We start from the raw sequence: 20,664 nt of genomic DNA on the forward strand, positions 1-20,664 counted from the left end.
TATATACAGCCGTCTGCCTCATCTCCCTTTTAAAATACGTCTCGTTTGTCCTCTGTGAAAGTTCCTGATGTCCTGCAGCACATATTACCAAACGGCCCAGCACGTGGACAGCCTTCATTGGAGATCAAAATTCTAATTATGTAAATGAAGAAGATTTTATTTAAAGATTTAATGCTGATAGTGAACTTCCCATTTTGGGTAATGCTATTCTGCTTTGGCTGGAAGGTCAGTCTTTCATTAAATGTCCAGCCTTGAGGTATTGCCAGCAGAGTATAATCACTATTCTGCATTAATATGCTGATCAAATCCTGGGTTCCAGGCAGAGACTTGGCTTTTCATTCCTATTTTTCCATCAGATATTCAGCACCAAATTTGAGCAGGCATCATTAGGGCTGTCTTGGGTGCACTGTACCTGCTACAGGGTTACTTCCTGACATCAGGCAGAGAGGATTGTGCATCATGAACGTCCAGCTGAGCATGACGAGAAGGCTGACGTTGCTACGCCTGGCTGCAGACATCATCTACAATCTGCTTGGTTTCTGCTGCTCCACATTTGAATGCATTCTGCAGAAGGAAATGATCTCTTTCTGAGGAACGCACAATCCTCATGTTGATTTGGCTGTGCCAAAACATGAAAACTCCTCATTATCTTCTGTTTCAAACAGTGCATTAGCTGAAGCAAATAACTCTGTGCAGTTCCAGTTGAGTCAATAAACCTTTAAATTTTAAAATATTACTGCCAAGAAACAAATATTGAAAGTTATTTACTTTTTTGCGGGGCTTTGTATTGTATTCTTATCTTTAAAAAAAGCTGCTAGCTAGCAACAGTGCCTCAAAGCTCTGCATAAGGCAAGAGATTTGAAAGTCCTGTGATGCTGATGCATTCAGACGATGATGCCTTGTAGCATCACTGTCATACCCATAATCACAATAAAGAATGCCCTCTTCTTTTATACTTCTTCAAAGGCATGGTTGCCACCCCTGCAAACATGATTTTACGTATAAACTTCTACACTCACCAGATGATCTGCAGTTCATCTGCGAGCAAATAAAGCATTCTTATCCGCTGACTTGATCCACATTTCCACATAAGAAGCAGACGCTTCAGGGTTTTTTATTGGGACGTTATGTGAATAACACAAAGTCAAGTGCATGCCAAAAACTCTTTTTGTTTCGTGTTTTGATTAATTTGTGGACAGCTTGTTCTTTACTTTTTATGTTTTGTTTTGTGCTTATTCATTTCTAATCCTTTCCGGGATCATCATGTTCAGTTATTTCCCTGTGTAAGACTTCCAACATTTCTCCCTCAATTGTCCCACTTTGTGTCTCTACTCAGATGCAGAGCATTCGGTTAATTGGTCTCACCTGACATCAATTTTCACTAATCAGTGCCCCAGATCTGTCAGTTCATTGTGAGATGCCTTGAAAAACTTGCTCTCTGTTGTGTATTCTAGCGTTCTTTGAATTTCTTCCTGAATCTCCAAGTTTCTTTTTTTGTTTTCTATTGTTATAATTCACAATTCTTGCTTTCCATTGGGTCTATTTTCTCAACCCCTCATGATGGCATTTTTGTTAAATGGGAATACTATGTAAATTCCACTTTTTTCTTAGCTTTGTAAGTTATTTCCTCATCAAAAACATACTTGGAGTTTTGGTTTGATTCTCTCATGCATGTTTGAGGAATCCTTGAATTTCCCATGCCTGCCATTTGGTGGTACCTAAACACTTGCTCTCTTCAGCCTCTTTTGGGTTTTATTGGCGGTTAGCAAATCCATCCATCCATTTTCTTGACACCCTTGTCCCTCAGTGGGGTCAGGAGGTGCTGGTGCCTATCTCCAGCTAACGTTCCGGGCGAGAGGCAGGGTCACCCTGGACAGGTCGCCAGTCTGTCGCAGGGCAACACAGGACAAACAACCATGCACACACACTGACTCCTAGGGGCAATTTGGAGAGGCCAATTAACCTGACAGTCATGGTTTTGGACTGTGGGAGGAAACCAGAGTACCCGGAGAAAACCCACCATGCACAGGGAGAACATGCAAACTCCATGCAGAAAGACCGGGGCCGGGAATCGAACCCAGAACCTTCTCGCTGCAAGGCAACAGCTCTACCAACTGTGCAGCCCGGTTAGCAAATCAACTTAAGCAAATCACTCCCTATTTTCACAAACCCCTCCAAATTCCTATCGAAGCTCCTCCAGACTAGTGGCAGCAATAAGCAGACGCCTGGTGGATCTGTGTAGCTTATCACAGAAGCTAATTCTCAGCCCAGTGCTGCTAAGAACAGATGTAAACGGCACAATGAAGCATTGTTATGATGATGTGCTGAAGGTAGAGTGTCAGAAAAAGTAGAAGCTTCTTAAAGAGACAGAGACCCATTTTCAAGGCCAAAAATTATGAACTCGTGTTTGATTTAAACATCATTTTTATTTCAAGCAATTTTGCCTGGAAGTGACATAATGCCTTTAAACAAAATGAAAATGATTCATGATTACCTAAGAAGTAAATAAAATCAACCTGTGACTGATTTAATCATCTGTTCAGAGATAAAGTTGTGGAGTATCTCACAGAGCTTTGCTCAATCCATCATCTGATAGTAAAAAGAGTATAGAACAACTGCAAACCTACTGAGACATAAATGTCCAACTGGAATGACAGGCTGGGTGAGGAGAGCATTAATAAGAGAAACAGTCAAGGGAGTCTGCGATAGCTTGGGATGAGCTGTAGGAATCCACAGCTCGGGTTCTTCCAGGTATCGACAGGACAGCTATTAGTATTTCACGTCACAAATCTGGCTTTGATTGTTGAAAGGATGTCAGGAACTACGTAGAAGGAATAGCAAACGTATGGACAATAGAGATGGGGTCACGTGGGACCCAAACTGCACTTTTAGCCAACATGCAAAACGTCATGTAAAGAGGAAGGTCCAGCAGCATCATGATTTATGGACGCTATTGTTCATGGAGACAGGCGAGCTGCTCAGAATTGATGTAAAATTGTGTGGAAGGAAATCTCTTAGAAGATGCGAAAGGGGCTGGATCTGGGCTGGATCTGAGCTGGTCACTGCGGCGCCCTGGGGCTTCTTCACCGTGATCTGCTCAGTGGTCTCCCTCGGGCTCTGCCCTGCTGCTATCTGGAGGAGGAGGTGGTGTGGTTATCCCTGCGGTGGTCTTCCCTGCGGCTCAGACACAGATCTTTAGATGTCTCCCCTCATCTCTGCCTCGGGTCCTGCGGGGCCGGCTTGTGGCTCCTGGAACGTTCTTATGGAGAAACCATATTTAAACAAGCATGATCATACAGCCTGGAGGGGCTTTCATATACATTTGACTGCAGTTACCATTAAATACATCCTTATTAATTAGCACTGTGTACTTTTCAGTGAGTTTATTTTTATATATGCAGATGTTATGGTTTTACAGTTCCTGTTTTTTTTCTCTCTTTCTGCAGACTTTGGGTTTTGCCTTATTATCTCTATCATTCCATCTCTCCTGTATTCTTTTTTTTCTTTAACTTCTGCCCCACAATTCTTCTTTTTTCTAAATCAACTAATAAAATTTCATATATAAATCTATCAAGTTCTCCTTGACAGTTCTGAGTGCAACACTACTGGACAGGACTCATGAAAAAAAACAAAGAAAATGCTGCAAAGGTCTTTAAAAACAGGTGGAAAATTACCTTAAACATGCAAACAATACATTAAATGGTTCAGATAAAAGTATAACTATAGGGTGGAACTGGACCAGTCAAAGTACAGACCTAAAAATTGCTCTTCACAGATTCTCTCCATCAACTAATGAAGAAAAATGTGAAATATTTTGAATATTTCTCTAGTTGTGCAGAGCCAGAAGAGACAAAGGACTTGGCACAGGGTGGAGGCAGCATCATGCTATGGGAATGCTTTGCTTCAAAAGTTGCAGGTGGTTCCAGAAAGTGTTGACTCAAGAGCATTTACATATTTTATTTCTAAATTTAAAAAAAAGATTACTTAAGAAAAACCTATTTCATTTTGCATTCACTTCATTATTAGGTTTTACTTTATTTTAATCTGTCACATAAAATTCACTGCAACTGTAAAAGAGTTCAAGTAGTGTGAATAGTTTTATAAGACCCAGATAATAGAGATAGAAAACATGTTGAAAAATAAAACTTACTGAAAGGCAGGTTTTATAACAAAAAACTGCAAAATGAATAAAGGAGCATAGCCACAGGTTATTTTTATTATTTAAATTCCGAGCGAGAATCACTGGGTGTGAGTGTCTGAAGATGGTTACAAGTTTGCGTTCAACCTGCAATGGTCAAAGATTTGCACTTTACAAAATCCCAACACACACACAAATCTCTGAGCAGCGATGACTGTCATCCTGAAGGTCAAGATTTTCAATAGGCTGTCTTCAGAATCTGAGATAGCCGAGGTATGAGGAGACAGAGGAAGAATGAGAAAAAAACGGATTATTGTGAAATCTGGCATTTTCTGGATGAATGCACTTTGGCACTCTGCGACTGATTGTGAGTGACACAGTATGACCAGTCCCAGCCTGTCTGAGCAGCTGCGCTGTCAGAGACACTGAGGGGCGAAAAGGGCTCCGGGTGTGTTATCATGCAGCTTTTTACTCTCTGGCTGAATAACTTACAGCTGGAAGATTACATTCGACAACATTATGAAAAAGTAAAGGAGGCTCTTGGTATTTCTTCTCTTTGCAGCTCTCCTTTGGGTGATTTAATGTTCTCCTGCCAGCCATAACAGAAGCCCCTCGATTAACCAGCTTCTACTGCCTCTAAACAAAGTGCAAAAAATGTTGGATAAGCTCAGTTTTCTTGACGTTGATTGTGCTCTACAAATAGATTTGATTTATGTTTTATTAGGACATCAGATTGTCTGCTTGTAAAAACACTGATTGGTCTGGTAACAGAGACTTTTTATATCACATAACTGGGCCTGCCAGCAGTGGTTAAATACGGACTGTGGGAGAACCACAGTGCTGGTTCTGTTGGACCTCAGTGCAGCATTTGACACTGTTGACTACGACATTTTACTGAATCGACTGGAGAGTTGGGTCGGACTCTCCGGTCCAGTGCTCAACTGGTWTGAATCTTACATAAAGAACAGGGATTTCTTTRTTTCAATCGGAAACTTCTCATCAGAGAGGTCAAAGGTCACATGTGGGGTACCCCAAGSTTCAATCCTAGGACCCCTTCTTTTCAATATTTATATGCTCCCACTGGCTCAGGTTATAACAGGACATAGGATTAGCTACCACAATTATGCGGATGATACAGAGCTCTACATCACGATGTCACCAGGTGACCTTTGACCCCATCCAATCACTGAATAGATGCTKAGAACAGATCAATGTGTGGATGTGCCAAAACTTTCTCCAGCTGAACAGAAACAAAACTGAAGTTATCTTTGGACCTAAAGAGGAGCGAACCACAATCAATGCACAGCTTCAGTTATTACAACTGAAAACCAGCGATCAGCCCGAAACCTGGGAGTAGTGATGGACTCTGACCTGAACCTTCAGAACCACATTAAGACAGTCACAAAGTCGGCCTTCTATCACCTGAAGAACATCTCCAGGATTAGAGGATTTATGTCTCAGCGCGATCTAGAGAAACTCATCCATGCGTTTATCTTTAGCCGCATTGATTACTGCAACAGCGTCTTCACAGGTCTGACTAACAAATCAATCAAACAGCTGCAGCTGATCCAGAAGCTGCTGCTCGGGTTCTCACTAAAACCAGGAAGATAGAGCACATAACACCAGTTTTAAAGTCCCTACACTGGCTCCCTGCAGCTCAGAGAATAGACTTTAAAATACTGCTGTTAGTTTATAAATCACTGAACGGTTTAGCACCACAATACATTAAAGATCTGTTATTACTGTACCAACCGTCTAGACCCCTCAGATCTTCTGGTTCTGGGGATGCAGAGCAGAACCCAGGACTTGATCAGCAAACGAGGAGAAGCAGCATTCAGTTTCTATGCACCACAAATTTGGAACAAACTTCCAGAAAACTGTAAAACAGCTGAAACACTGGGTGCCTATAAATCTCAACTTAAAACCCACCTGTTTAGAGTTGCTTATGGCTAAATTAGGGTTAGAGTGCGGGTTTTGATGTCTTTGATGTTTTTATGTTTTGACCTTTTTATCAAGGGCTTCTTTTTCTGAACACCAAATTACTGAAAACAATAACAAGAAGTGCTTTTATTTTGAAGCCAGGGCCTCCATAACCATAATATATTAATAGCAAAAGAAGAAAATGTTGATAAATTCACCCTGTATTTCTGTCAAAGCTGTAAAGATGAAGGAACAATGTTGTCTATTTACTCCAATAGGCTGTAACCATACACTAATAAAGTTACCAGCCAAACTCTGGTTGAGTCGATACATTTACCCTCAAACATCCATGGGTATGTAGCCAGATCGTTAAGCACCAAATGCTAACGCTGAATGTTAGTAAAACACAACAAGTGTATGCAAATTATTACTTGGCACACGAAATAGAATGTAAGTGACAAAGCAACAGGGTAATAAGCCTCATAATTTAATTTAATGCATAAACGTGGAATGTGAAATAAAGAAGAATGTATAAATGTAAATTAGAAATGGCCTTCTCCTTCTGCTACCTACATTTTAGATAAAAATATCTGTCCTGATACTGCCCTGGTTTCTCGTTGGAACAGAAATCTTTTTCTCAGCAAGTTCTTATCTCTCCTTACCTGAGAAGACTTTATACTAATGTCTACTCCTTGACTCTTTGCTCTTTCTGTTGCGGCAGAAACAATTTCTTATTGTTGTGTTGAGAGCAGCAGAGAGCACAACTCAGGATTGGGTTTATTCTTAGCATTAACTATCAAGGAATGTGACGTTGGTAACAAAAACAACTCTTGCTAACAAGCTTGACATGATATATTGGCATCAGGGCACTTTGGATTAAAGGTCAATGATCAACTTCATGTCATTGGAAATAGAGTTCTGTGTCTTGAACAGAGAGACGGAGTCGTAACCTGACCAGTGGAGGTAGAGGGTTTGATCCAGTTGTGGGAAGCTCCCAGAGAGACCTGGGAAACCCAAAAGATTGGTGAGGGTGAACAAAGTACAGACCCCTGTCAGAAGATCTGCAACTGGCCCCTCTGGGAGGATTCCCTCTTGATTGGATCAGTAGGAATGTAAATCTGAACGGGTTTCCATTTCAGATGCAAGTTCCAGGATTTGTAGCCTGAGGGTTAATAGGGTCTGTTGAGGTGCCAACCAAAGCAGCCATAACTGTGATCGAAGCCTTTAGGCAAAAGAAAGAGGTTTTTAGGGCATGAAGGCCCCTGGGGTCTGAAAGTTATCGGACAGCCAGGAGGACTACAGCTTCTGTGGTTGAAGAAGTTTAAACCCAGATTTTTGTTGTTGTTGTTCTCGCAAGTAACTTGCCTATGTAGGTTTCTTTAAATTGAACAAGACAGCAACACCAGTAGGAATACGTGCAATACTTCGCAAGACTTTACACCAAGTCTTCTGAGCTTTAAGGCACAATGCAGTATGTTGCTTTAGAGTTAAAGGAGCAACTTTAAGCATTAAATTCCCAGAAATTTCAGAAACTTAGCTGTTAACATTTGAGTTACTTGTAGGCTCACCTATGGACGTATTTTCAGGCCACACTGGGAACACACTGCTTTCTGGTTTGACATAAATAATCAACCAAGACATCTGGAAGAGAATTATAAGTCTGGTTCATTCTTGGGAACAATTTACTGATGCCTCATAGTCCCACACTCATCTGTTCAAATTATTATATGTAAATATAGACATGATGGGAAACGGAGATGGGCACTGTGTCCCAGAGACAAACATACTATAGTCCCACACCATCTCAACTGTGAAGCAGGAGGGTGGCAGTATCATGTTGTGGGTCTGTTGCTGTAGAAGGAACCAACACCTAAAGATGTCAACCAGGAAGTTAAAGCTCAGGCGCAAATGAGACACAACTAAAGTTGTGTGAGTGAAGCAGCCTACAAATCTGACGGAGCTACCAAATACTGAGGAAATGCATGTTAACTACTCATTTTGAAGATATTAATAATTAAACCTCTCAATTATTCTGATATCTTCCAGGGTTTTTTTATTGGCATCTAGCAAATAGAAATAAATTTGGCAACTGACTTAAAACAAGAAAAGTTTGGTGTTTAAGCTTCTGTACATACATATACTAAGATTCAATAAGAAATGGCTCTGGAACATAAAAGGAAATCCAACATGAAGCCTCTCCTTTGAGTCTTTGGCTTGCTGACACATTGCTGTTTGTTCTCTCTCACCATCAGAAGAAACTGAACAAAAATTGGACCCGCAGAATCCTTTTTTGCAGGTATCTGTGTTTGATCTGGGCATTTGAACAGTCGTTTTCTCCGAACCTCCATCACATTGTAGGATGGGCTTGTTTGGGGAATTATGCTGCAACTGCACAGCCTGTAAAAATGAGTGTGTGGGAAAGTAAATTATTTACCTTACAGTTCTATAACCTTTAGTGACAAGAAGGTAAAGTAATTGAGCTTTGTCTGGAAATAATATCACCCATTCTTCCCCATCAGAGAAATATTAATAACCTCTGCTGTTTCGCTGTGCTTAGCGATAACATTTTGAAACCTTGATCTGATTGGAGAGCCTGTGAGCTGAAATTGTTGGCTGCTGCATGAAAACAAAGCTTTCTCTCCGGCTGAGGGAAGCAGTTGAGCTGCTTTTGTTCTCCCTGCAAAGCTCCTGTTGGCTTGACCTAAGTCGGGGCGACATGTTCACCTCCTATCCTCAGTACCTATTCCTGGATGACTGTAACTTACTCTGACATTGCTAGGGGCAGCACTTCCTCTGCATTACTCACGATGGAAAATCTCTCTAATGTGTTTTGGCTGTTATTTATCTCAAGCATGAAAAAGGGAAAAAAAAAAAAGGTGAAGAATAAAAAGGAAATGATACACATTTTGGACCAAAACAGTTGATAAGGTAACATTAAATAGAAATGTAATTACATTTCTAATTGTTTTTTGTTGACAGAAGTTGCCTGCATCTACTTTATCTACATTTTGAAAAAAAAAAAGATTTTATCGCCAAGGACAAAATGCAGTGAAGGAAAACAGATAAACTTCTTTTTTTTACAAACTTCTTTTTTTTTACCACATAGATAAAACCTGTTTGTACATGCTGCAGTATTTGTTCTTTGTTTGGACTGGGCTTAAGGTTCTATATCCATCTTGTTTGCACTGAATACAAAAAGGTGTTTGTTTTAGCTGCATGGTCAACCGCTGTATAAATGTTTTTCATCATCAGAGAGAATGTTGTGTTTTTACTTTAAAGAAGCTAAATTGTAATTATTGTGGTTATGGTAAGTTAAGTGTGACAAAGCGAAAAAAAATAATAGTAGTAGTAATTGGAAACATACCAAAGTATCCAGATGGAAGAACATTTCTGAGCAGATCTCAATCTGTCTGCACAAGTTTGCTGTTAGGCACTGATAAGATTTTATAAATGCATTAGACTTGAGGTACACTCTGTCCCAAACAGTTTTGGATAATTCATAAAAAAATATTTATTTAAAAGGTAAGCAATAACACCTGGATAAAGTACATTCTTGCTACATAACAGCTTTATTGGTTAAAGAAGAAGAAGAAGATATCTCTTCTAGTTTCCTGCTACATTTTGGGTGCGTTCACACTGCAGCCTGAAGTGACCCAATTCCGATTTTTTGGCGATTCCGATTTTTTTGCCAGGGTCGTTCACACTGCCAGTAAATCCGACCTGTATGCGTTCTGCAGTGTGAACGGGCAAATGACCTGAAAGTGTCCCGCATGCACACTAGAGGGCGCAATAGCGTCAGCTTTCTCAATGTTCTGCCAACTGCCATAAAAAGAAGAAGTGCTCAATGTTTAAACATGAAGTAAACATGGAGGCTAACGGTGGAGCTTAGCTTACATATTTGAGGTTGTTGTCCGACCGGAGCAGCATATTAACAACTTAATCCTCATATAATCTGTCATGGTTGTTGTTTTTCTTCCCGCCTGCGCGTATTAGGATGCAGAATAATGAGATTTGTTGAGAATCAGTGACGTTCAGTTCGGATAAATGCAACCTGAACTTTAAGTCGCATTTGAATCAGATATGGGTCACATTTGAAAAAGAATCCGACCTGTGCTGTTCACACTGCCATGAAAAGATCGGATACAGGTCTCATTACGTCAAAAAAATCGGAATTGGGTCACTTCAGGCTGCAGTGTGAACGCACCCTTTTTTGAGAAGACAGAAAATACTAATTGTGAATCTGCTCTTTGCGATGTTATTAACCCAAAAACACAGCTGCATTTAAGATTTGGTGGTGTCACAGACAGCAACATACCCAGTCACTCTCCAGCGGGACACCATGAACTCCACTGGCCTCCCCATATATGCTGGGGAGATCAGCATATATAGGAATATATGGAACAACATGTTTAGGTTAATATTTATTAAGAGTCAACAAAAAAATTATATATTTTTATCTTGTGCTCTAAACCCAGTAACATAAAAGGTTCAAATGAAACTGGTGAGCAAAAGTTATCAAAAGCAAATGATAGCACGCTATTTTCACCACCCTGTCAATAAAGCACATGCTACAACATAGCATATATACATTCAGCACTGTCAAATTTGTTATTGCACATTTACCTTTATTGTTGGGTTTCAGGAAGTGGTTCTTTGGAACAGATTTTTCACTTATTGTTCAGTTTTTTAGTTATTGATCATTCCTGTTGCTGATTTTGTCAAACTGACCACAGGAGAGCTTTGCTCAGAAAGCACGCAGGACATCAGTAAATTCTCAAGTATTTTTAGTAGAGCTACAAGAATGCATTCTGGGTGCAGACTAAACATCATCTGCTGCTCTGTACCACAGGAAATAATGGACCTGCTTCACCCACTTCAAAATAAAAGCATGAACAGAGATGCTGAACTATTTGAAGGATTCTTTCAGTCAATGTCGAGCTTTATTTAGTTAAAAGCTAAGTAAATTATTGCTTCAGGATTTATCCAGAAATATTTATTTAGCCGAAGCTGAGTGCCTAAAATGTTTTCAAAGTTAGCAAAAAATGCTATAGTGCCAAATAAAAAATGAGCTATGCTATTAGCGCATTAGCATAATTGTGCCCACCACTGCTTACTTTACTGTTTTTAATTTTTTTAGGTTTGAAATTGTGAAGTTAATCTGTAGTTTTTACAAACACTGCATGTCATTTCAGTACAAGTCAGCCCTGACAGGAAGCTGAATACTTCTGACTCATCAGATTGCACATACATTAATCACGATCCAGTTTGGTGAATAATCTCAGAAAGAAATGGTGCTTCAGCTTTTTAAGTCTTTTTAGACACTGGGCAATAAGTGGTCAGGTCAAGCAAGGTTGGAAAATTGGAAGCAGAATTAACTCGAAACTCATTTTAATCAACCTTTTCTCACCTCACATAATGGAGAACAATTTTTCTATCTAGTCCATCTGGATAATAACCTTTGGTTTCTTATAGTGCAATCAGTTTGACTCTGTATCAAAGTTTAAATCACAGAGTAGAGCACAAAGCCATATTTCAGGGGTCTGAAGGTCTGATGAAGAAGGATGGTCCCGGCTACAAAACCATGTGGATGAAATATGTTTGAAGATTAAAAGCAGATATTTCCCCCCCCCTCATTTATAGAAAAACGTGTTAAGATAAGAGTTCTCGCACAACGTAGGAGGGGTTGGTTAGGAGTTTATTTTTTTTCTCTCTGAAGCACAAGAAAGTTTGAAAGATGGTAATGATGTGCATCAAAGGCAGTCACTTGTACTCAAGGGCTGAAAAGTGGCAGCTTTGCCAGGAAGACTGCCAACAGCATCTAGAACGATTTTAATATTTAATGGTCTTCATGTCATTGTGAGTAGAAGTGGATCAAATTGATGGTCAAATCAGAGCAAACACAAAGTTTGAACCAAAAAGGAGATGGAGATCTGCTTTGATTTGCTGAACTTTCGCTTCATTTTTACTAAAGTGTTGAGATTGACAGGATAAAACAACAGGCAAATTGCCAAATCCACCATGATCGTCCTGTGATTTAAAACAAACCTCATCTAATCCTGTTAATTGTGTTGCTGTGTTTTTCTCCAGTACGACATTTAAAAGCTTAAACCTGTAGCGACTGGCAAGACGCAGTCCGATGCTGCGAGGCTGAGAGCTCTGTTCTATTTATAATGCATGGAGGACTTGCCTGTCTAAATGATTAAACCGTACGGGGATGAATCCTCCCTACTGGGATTACAGTATGGATGTGAATGTGGGTATGATATTGGCTCTGGGCTTTCACTGTTGAAAAGAAATTGCGCGGAAACTTTGGGCAAATTGTAAATCAACTGGCGGTGGCATGAGTTACTGATGAGCGAAAACACAAACCGTGATTATTTGAGAACGAAGGCAAGACGACTCATTTGGGATTATTTTCAGTGAGATTTCGATAAATCCTTGTGTTCTTTTTTTGAAGTACTTCCTCCTCTCGTGTAAATCATGAGTTTGGTGTGAAGGCACTTTCCAATTCACAGCCATGTCCTCATGCCTGGTCAAGAGTTTTGTGCGTCATGTCTCAGTGCCCTGGGCGCCTCTTTACCGACGGGATCTGAGACAGGCACTGACTCTACAGCTTCACACTATCAGTCATGTTACGGCTGCATGACAGACGCACCAGAAGTACCGATCAGAAGAAATGAAAACATGAGTGAAATGAGGGTGAAGATTACGAGGACGCTAATTTTAGTCTGATTCCTGTTGTCTGCTTTTTTGTTTGTTTCATTTGTCTTGCGGTTTTTTGACTTTACTAACATTAGGTTTGTTTATCATAATTACAGTCATCACCTCACTACTTACTGCTTATCCATGATTATGTCATGGAGTCCAGACATCCTTCCTCCCAGCAATGATGGCTCCCAGGTCAAAAGGGGGGAAAAAGTTCCTCCAGTGGGTTCAGGCCTGGAAAACATCCTGAGCAGAGGCCTCAACACGTCTACTTACCCCTTTCGATTTGGATGAGACTGACTTCAACCACCCTGTGCGCGAAACTCGTTTCAGACACTTTTAGCCACAATTTTTCCAGTTTTCCGTATAAATAGCATAGGTGAAAATCTCAAATTACATCTCAAGAACTTTCTTCTTTGGCTCAGATCTTTTCCCCCCAATTCATCGACCAAGAAATTTGAATTCCTTCACTTGAGTCAGTATCCAACATCTAAACTGAAAGAGTTATCCGCCTTTTATTTGTTTGAGTTTTAAATTGTATACATTTATTCTGGAAAGATTGTGCCGTCTCACAAACTTGGCTTTTACCTGTTTGTGAGACGGCACCTGTCCAAAAATGCTCAGATCTTCCAGTGTGGACTCAACCCAACGGCTGAAGTTGAGACAGAGGGAAGATTTTACCAGGACTTCAGCAACTCCTTCATTCATAAAATCCCAATCTCTAAAAGAAAAACTAAAACTTCATGTCCCTTTAAGAGAGATGTGTAGTTAAAGATTGAGGTTCTGAAGAGTTTGACCGAGACTCTTCTAAAAATACACTGGAAGAAGTCAAACTAATCTTATCCCAGCCAATCACCAGCAGTTGGGGAACAATTTATCCAGCTTCCTTTGTTTAAAATGTAAGTTTTTTCAGAAACGCTGGAAATAAGTGGCATTTAACTCAAGCAATCTAAGCATGGTACACTCCTCTTTATGAAAACACATGGCCTCAACCACCTCTGTGCTTGTTCACTCATTTTGAGAACTTCAGTTGTTCAATTGCTTTCAACTGGTGCTGACAAGTTGGCGCAGAACGCATTGACCTTGACCTCCTGGGCAGGTAAACATGGACTACATGGTTCTCAGCTGCATAGCTAATTATCAGCAACTCTGTGAACAGGGAGAGCACCAACATCTCTCTTACTATTTCAATTATTATTATTATTATTATTATTATTATTATTATTATTATTATTATTATTATTATTATTATTATTATTGCCCCAGACTGTTTAAAAATCCCAATATAACAGCTGCAGTGGACTTGTTTTTCTATTAGTTTGCTGTGAGTTAAACTATACATGGCAAAGCTTGGCTTAAAGTAATTTAGGACTTATAGAGAGAGGTGACCGTTCTAGGAAAGCATTCCCATGTGTATTACTGAACTGATGTGTTTTGGGGGCTTTATAATTACTGGTAATACAAGCATGAGCAAAAAAAAAAAGTGGGTGAGTAATTTAATGCTGCTCTTTTTGTTGAAGTGTTTATGTATTAAGGCTTCCGTGACAGTAATGAAAAGGTATGTAATGGTATGTATTGTTTGCAGTGATTAATACGCAGATGGACCTCGGGGTAACACAGCAGCAGAAAAAGTGATGACTCAAGCATGGAAACAGCAGGATTCAGCAGCACGGCGCGACTTTTAGGCTAACCTGACATTCTGCTTTGCATTGTTAGGTTGTGACAGGTACTTTCCTGCTTATGCTGTTGCTTTTTATTGAAATTACAAACAAGATCCTGCTTATTTACAGAACATGTGTGAAAGTCATGTTAAAAATGGCTTTTCTGCCTGGTTAAGGATGACTAGCTCTGTGCAAAGCTCCACCGAAAGATTGTTTTTTTTTTATTATTTGGCTACATGTCTTGAACAAGTTAGTTTTTAAATCAAAGGTAACCTCGCTAAATGCAATAAGGAATTGTGAAATAAAGATTTTAATAAGGAAAAAGGTAAAAGATGAAAATTACTTCTATAATGTTATTTTCACAGACAAATTATTTTGTCTTTTCTTTTTTTACAGACTTATTTCAATTAAGCCACATTGGGGAATTTTTTAAGTATGACCAGCCTATTTAAAATTATATATTTAGTTTGTAAACCTAAAAATTTTGTTACAAATGTGCTATTTAGTTAGTGAATGAAATATATTGTTCCAACCAGGTAATTATAGATTAAATTTTTTGAGCTTTGCTAGCTAAATAATTAGCTTGCCAACTAAATATTTAGTTTGTAACTGTGACAGTGTCAAACTAAATGATCTGGTGAAATTATGACTTTGAAAAATGAGCCCCTTCTCTTATGAAAGGCTAAATAATCCAAAATATTACTGTTAATTTTTGACTTACAAATTTCACCCAGTATGACTTGGCAGTAGATTTATTTTGATTTCCTGGTAAACAGCAGAAATAAAGTTTTCATCAAATAGTTGTCTGTGTCCTATTATTGTATATTTTCTTCCATTTGAAAATCAAATGTTTTTTTTTTAATTATTATTTTTAAAATGAGTTCTATTGGCAGCATGTGAGACAAGCCAGAATAAATCTGCTAAAGAGTAGCTACTTTTCCACCTCACTGTGACTTTAAAACTGCAGTGGTGGGAAAAACTCCCTCATTATTGATTGATGTCGACACAATGCCGCATGTTGGATGGCGAACGCCGTCAGATTTAACCAGCAGCTTCAACGCCTCTTCATATTTAATGCCACAGCAGCACCTTCAGTTTACGCTTTGGTTCCTCTCCCCAAGAAGGAACAGAGCAGGCGGCTGAATGTGTAAACAACTCTGTCTGTTTTCTCTGTCTCAGCTGCTTTGATGTGACCCAAAGGTGATGCCACTGGGATTGACAACACGCACCTACAGGGCTTTTGGATTTGGAATAAATCACCGAGACAGGCCCGACCCTCCTGGTGCTCCGCTTCTGGACACTAATATATCTCCCATATAGCTCCCTGCCCCAGTCACTCCGCTCAGATGAGAAAATACGACGAGGTGCCTCGGGGAAATGAATTGCATGCATGCAATTTACTAATACATGGGAGAAATAACAGCTCATAAATGTCGGTAGGTAAGGCAAAGATGGCGTAGATTTGACAGCAATTAATTTATTCCCAACAATCCGCTGCTTGTAATGTAGGATGAAAATGTGAGACTCTCTGAGCTCTATCAAAAACTGAAATGTCAAAACACCTTCATGTGACACACACGCACACACACTACGAGGGGGGAGATGTTTGATCATACCTCTAGATTAAAAAGAGACCATCAACCGCAAATTGCAACAACGGGGTCGATTTAAGGTGAGAAACATAAAAATAAATAGTTGCCTGACGATTTTTAATGGTTTCAAAGAGTCGAATCTGAACACAAACTCAGGCATAACAACTAAACTGACGGCGCCTGCCCTAAAACGAGGCGAACCTTTACTCTTTTGTTATGATTGATTAGTTTTTGCGAGGAACACTCGCAGCAGGGGACGGCGTATTGACTCACACCTGGATTATTGCAGAACCGTTTGGCAGATTATTAAAAGGCTGCATCACATCCTATTTCACGGGTAAATAAAGGATCAAGAAGACATTAGAGACTACTTCTCATATTTAATCAACTTACAGCTGAACAATATTTGTGCACACGACAAATAATAAAATGCTTAATTTCCAGAGCATGCTAAAGTATTTATGCTGGGAATCACGTGACCTCTCAAAATATCTCTCTTTTTCATATTTTATGCCTCCTGCGTAATTTAAAGGAGAGAATTAGAGCATAAAATTACTCCGCTGTCTGTTGAGGAGGGGGAACTGCGGTCACACAAACACTCAAACACGACATGCAGCGCGTTCCCTTCTATCAGCACAAGATGATGCCAATAAAAGGGCATTCTGCTTGTTACAACAGTGCACAACATGTCAGAGGTATTCTTTTTACTGCAGATATGTTATATTTTCTCATATTAATTATTCAAACCCAAACATAACCTGACCTATATTGTAACTTTTTGAATTAGGCCATCCGGAGCCCCAACTTCATTATTAAAGATACATTGTCAAATTTCCAGTGGAAAAACCAAAGATGCTAGTCGGCAATAATGTGAAGCGTTTGGTTGGTGAAACGCCATGAAAGATTTTTCCACTGTATTATGTGTTGTCCAGGCACATGTTACCATTTTATAGCACAATCATGTCACTATGTTGCATTTAGTTGTTGTAAAAACACTTTTTGTGTATATATATCAAACATAATTTCAAAGAAATTTGCAATTTGATACCTTGAAATCGGGCCTCTGTCTCTTTAAGAACCAGTTAAAGACTAGATGTTTACTAATGGCTGCTGCCACTAGTCTGGAGGAGCTGTGGAGCTGCGAAGCTCAGCCGGAGGCAGCATCTCCATGGTGGAGTTTTGATTAGAGGCAGCAGATGGAAGCAGACATTCAGACATGCTTCAATGGTTGCCACGGGATATTTAAGGATTTCTCAAACAAGCATGAAAGAATCAAAGAAACACTTCCTGTATGTTTTTCATGAGAAAATAACATTATAATGTGATATAAAGCCTAAAAAAGAAAGTATGGAAAATTAAAATGTAAGTGAATTGTTACATTTTTATTATATTTTGATAGACATCTGTCTCGTTTCTTACCAAATCTGTTTGAGATGTGCATAATACAAATTTCAAACACCCAAGTCCATCATGTCTGTTTTTGGTGGTGCTGGTTTAAAGGGATTTTAGCTGGACTCTCCTTGTACTCAGTGCAACAGATTTCCCACAAAACCACTCTGGATCCCAGTATTGTTTCTTTATGAAAACACTTCACACGTACTCATTGATCAAAAAAAACTAACAGTGACAGATATAGATCAGACGGGATGTTATACAATATCCACTTTGTCTGTTTCTCCAAATAAAAGGTTTTAAACGTGAGAAACTGAGTGTTTCAGGCATGCCTGACATTATAAAAATCACACCAAGAGCTTCTGACTTCCAGCTCACACTCCGCTCCGAGAAAAGTCACAGTCTGCCGCATCACTACTCACAACAAATCCAAATTATAATCACAACTGAGAGGAGATACATTTTCACGCGTGTACTCTCTCTGCGATCTGGACGGCACAAGGACAGCCTTGCTGCATGACAAATGATGCAGTGGCTGCGTGGACACGCTCAAGCACCGAAACCTTAATATTCCTCTTTTGTGCTTCTTTTATGTCAAAAGAGGCGACATGACTGCAGCCGGCTCACTGTGCACTGCAAGAGCACATGAGTGGGGAAACCATTATAATGGATGGAGGAGGGAAGCTGTGCCTCTACTTCAAGCAAACTGGGATTCTGTTTCATTTCTTCACTTAATAAAAATAAAGGTTTGGCACTGCAGTGGGTAGTAGGGAAGCTCCCGTATAAATGAAGCACTCTGAGTCGTGAATATCCTTCTTTGCCCCCGCAAACACAGGCTCACATTAAAGCTAAACGCTGATGCGTTGCAGCTTTATATGGTAAAAAGGAGACCAATTGCATTGACCTCGACAAGGGAGGTTGCTTCTCAGCCTCCCAGAGGTTCTGTCGACCAATCACACGGCAGCATAAGAGCATGTAAAACATGCATGAGTAGCTTGTAACATCGTGGGGGAGAGTTTACAGAGCCAGCCCCGACGTCTCTTATGTAACGCTAACAGGATACACCGTTTGAATCTGACAAGACTTCAGCTGAATCACAACTCCACCTCTGCTGTTTTATCAACATTCACTCCACCGCTCCGCTCCGCCTGCTTCTGCTTTAATGGGAGAAAACTGAACGTTAAAATGCAGCTCTTTGTTAAAGACCAGCATGCATCCTCCGGTCCTCGCTCTGGTGTTTAGAGACATGCATTACCCACACATCATTGATTTTAAGCTGCATTTGAATTGTTTAAATCTTTATGTGTTGATAATTTAAGGCCTTCATTATCCTTCACACATAAATGTAAAAAAATAAAATAAAAGCAGAAAGGAGATTTTTGTGATTGAGATTTGTGTGGTTCAGTTCCAGAGGTGGAATATGATCACATCACTCAAACTCTTTCAAAAAGTAATTTGGGCAGTTTTCTAATTACTTCATGTGATCTGTGCTGATTCTGTTTGAGGGCATTTTGGCTCAAGGACCTGATGAGAGAATCACAGTGCAGGAACGTCGGCTGTTATTTGGAAGTCAACCGTGGTGCAGCTCTTCTAAAGCTCTTAGCCTGAAGGGAAGGTTAAGGATTTTGGAAGTGAAGCTCCGTTAAACAGGTTTAAACAATTAATGTTACCTGCAGTCATTATCTATCTAAGCGTCTTCATTTAGTATAAATCCAGATTAGATTTTCATGGAAGCTGAAGCTAATGGCTACTGCAGACTGAAACAGGTTTCCACCATCTGAGGGATCCCAGCCCAAAATATATAATGTCCACAATGCAATTTTAATCTTTAAAATCATTGCCATGTTTACATTCAGAGGGAATTAGCAATAAAGATGATGATACTTTATATAATCCTTGGAAACAGGATGCGTGCGCAGCCAATTATCTTCCTGTGTGAAACGAACTGAGAATGAAACGTGTCGTTTCTGGCCAAACTAGGTGATGTGAAAGTAAAGCCAGTAAAATAACTTTCATTTAGAACGGTGTGATAGTTTTACTTTTTTGCATTCTTTGATTTCCTGTGTAAATATTCATCTGTTTCACTATTGGAAAAATTTTGCCACAAAATTTACATAACCAGCGTTTGCATGAACCACATTGATATCCGAGCACTGAGTTGCTTTCAGATGGTAGACGTCTTCGTTAAACCATCAGATTGATTCATCCTCCTCTGTGCTAATCTGGAGTTTGCCGTAAATGAAAATGCAAAGAGATTCATCTATTGTCGGAACGATATAAAGGTTTGGGTGATTGTTTTTCAGGTGTTTTCATGTAGCAATCCTTGTAAGATGTGATGTATTTACATTTTATTTCCAGCAGCCACTGGGTCCGGTGACCATAAGGTTTCCTCCCGGCAGATTCCCATTGTAGCATGTTGAGAGTCTGAGCCAAAGAATGGATTTGGGCCCTTGGGCAGGTAGCCTGCAAGCTCCTGGTGTTTTTCTTTGAGGAATGAATGGAAAAACCTGCAGGCAGCCTGTTGGCTGGAATAATTCTGACTCCCTAAAAAAAAAAAAAAGATTAAATAAACAAACAGATCCAGTGGACAAACCTACACATACGTCTACTATTGCGATTTCATGCCAGATTAACAGAAATTACTGGCTAGCTGTGAATTGGAATTAAAATTATTTAGCTGTTTTTTACATTTCTAACATTTGTTTTCAAAGTCTTGATTCTGCAGCACAGAGAAATGTTCGCTCATTCTTTAAAAGTCAGCAACGTTTTAGCTGCATCCATTTATCACCTAATAAACTTGGACTGGCTTCTCTATACCTGCTTAAAATGTGTCTCTCCACAGCACGACACAGAATGTCGTCAGAGGGCCAAAAACCATGATAAGAAAACAACATCAGCAGCCAGTTCCACGTTCTCCTGGTTGATTTGATTGTTTAACCATTTTTGTTTTCTGACATTCATCTTGAGTAGCCAAAAATCTTACTGGTTTTATACAAAATGGTAACATAGTGAAGTGGTATCGTTTGCACTTCACTAAACTAAACAGGTCAAAACAAACAACATCAAAACGAAGAAACAAAAATTAGGATTATTAATCTAATTTTCAAACTCACCTATTTCTGCAGATCACTAAATTATCTGCAAAAATTAAATCCATCCATCCATCCATCCATCCATCCATCCATCCATCCATCCATCCATCCATCCATCCATCCATCCATCCATCCATCCATTTTCTTCCACTTATCCGGGGTCG

The sequence above is a fragment of the Poecilia reticulata genome, linkage group LG13 (genome assembly GCF_000633615.1).
Source record: "Poecilia reticulata strain Guanapo linkage group LG13, Guppy_female_1.0+MT, whole genome shotgun sequence".
NCBI lineage: Eukaryota > Metazoa > Chordata > Actinopteri > Cyprinodontiformes > Poeciliidae > Poecilia > Poecilia reticulata.